This window comes from Seriola lalandi, unplaced genomic scaffold (assembly GCF_002814215.2).
Source record: "Seriola lalandi dorsalis isolate HSWRI2012SDOR001 ecotype SW California unplaced genomic scaffold, Sedor1 jcf7180002003062, whole genome shotgun sequence".
Lineage (NCBI taxonomy): Eukaryota > Metazoa > Chordata > Actinopteri > Carangiformes > Carangidae > Seriola > Seriola lalandi.
Genome location: NW_019473718.1, coordinates 1 through 1,905, shown reverse-complemented (window position 1 = coordinate 1,905; position 1,905 = coordinate 1). Strand labels below are relative to the sequence as shown.

At 47.7% G+C, this 1,905-nt stretch overlaps 1 pseudogene; it reads right to left on the bottom strand.

The window, feature by feature from the left end:
- Window positions 1-172: 172 nt before the first annotated feature.
- Window positions 173-1,491, bottom strand: LOC111666676 (apoptosis regulator Bcl-2 pseudogene; annotated as a pseudogene).
- Between the last annotated feature and the right edge of the window lie 414 nt (window positions 1,492-1,905).

The window sequence follows — 1,905 nt, the reverse complement described above, 5'->3', positions numbered from 1 at the left end:
TTTAAGTGAGGCCGTCCGTCTCGAACGTTTGCGCTGTGGTGCCACATCTAGAGATGGATTTTTTTTTTTTTTAATTAATGATCACTTACAGATGTGCTTTCGATATTGTGTGTCGGGTCAGAATGCACGTTTTAATCCCAACTGAACACTTGTAAGCAGCTTAATTCACTGATTTCAAACCTCAGCAAAAAAGGACTTTTGCGCCACCGTGGCACAGAACTGCAAATCGCTCAGATACACGGAATCAGACCTACCCATCCCCCGTTATCCTTTATCCAGCTGTTAAGAGGTCCATTTAAATACTCCGTCATCCACTCCACGATGTTGTCCACCTGCGATGTCATCTCCTCCTTGGCCGCGCACTCAACGCACACCGTGCCCCCGAACTCGAAGAAAGCGATAATCCGGCCCCAGTTCACCCCGTCCCGGAACAGTTCGTCTATAACCTCGGCGAATCTTCTCTGCGCCGTGGTGGAGGTGAGATAGAGCTGCCGCGACATCTCCGTGAAGTCCGGCTGGTATAATCTCTCAAGTTCGTCTCCAGCCTCGCGCAGGACTCTGTGGATCTCGGCGTGCGGGTCGGACTGAGAGAGCCGTCTGCAGAGGTTAGGTGAGCTGTCGTTGTCAGGCCCGGTGTTGGCTTCACGGCACCGGCGGACCAAAGTCGGTGGAGGGGCAACTATTGAGCCATTATTAGCAGCATCTTCATCTCGGACATCATCAAATCCCCACACGTATCCCCGTTTGGAGAGTTTATGGCAGATGTACTTTTCCACAATATTGCGATTATACTCGCTCGCCATCCCGGCTTAATTTGTACAGACAGAGGGTGTCCTAAATAAAATGCATTATGCTCGAAAGCGTGCACTGTACACTGCTCTGCACAGGCTTGTCCGAAACTCGGTTCTAATCAAATGGAGCCTAAGCAAAGCAACGAATAATCCCAGTCAGAGAGCAGATAATGATTCGAGAGTTGAAGAAATTCCTCGATTAAAACTGCACAGAAAACGTTTCAAAAGTCAAAAAATACTGAGTCCATGTAAGCAGCAGTCCTCATTTCCCGAATCCTTGGAGGGACATAGGCGACCGTCTCTTTGCATAGAAATCCAATATGCGGAAGAGGTTTGGAGTAGTGTTGATCTATTCCTGTGCACATTACCCAGACGTGAATGTGTTGCAAATAAAAAAAAAAAAAAACATGAATGAAGGCCAGAGTTGTACGCGCCTGAAGGGGCTTTAAACGCCGCCAACTATTTTAGCAGCGTTTACGCACAACCATGCGCAGGACTGTGAGCCAGACAAGGTCGGACTGAGTCCTCTTCCACGATTGCTCCTCATATCCTCCTCGGCAGCACCCTGCCCACCGCCAGTGGGCCGCGCTCTGCTGGTGAGGTATTCCTGACGTCAGCCAGTAATTCCTTTGGCTGCGCTCGGAGACTCCAAGTGCACGAGAAGCTGCACCAAAAATCACTAATGGTTCACATTCTCATGATTGCTTGTTTAAATCACCAATTTTATGACTGAAAAACCAGACTTCGCCCGAAAAAACAGAACCAGGCATGGCCCTCATTTAGCTTCTTACCTAGACATGTGCAAGAAAAGCTCTTAGAAGGTTTTGGTTAATTCATGAGGAGTACAGGACCATCCCATTCTGATGAAGAGCTGCTTTGATGTGATCCAGCCACCCCCTTGTGGATGGAGATCCAATGTTGCAGTACAAAATTGATGTACCTGTATACAATTTCCCTGAGTTCTTTGATGCCCTCTCTAGTCTCCTTTAGCATCTTTTATCCCACATGAATTCTTCTTATTCTCAGATGGGACAAACAAAGCTTCTAAAATCCTGTATTCTGCAAATCTGAGAGCTGCGGCTCCGGAAAGTCCCTTCATGGAAGATTAAAATCT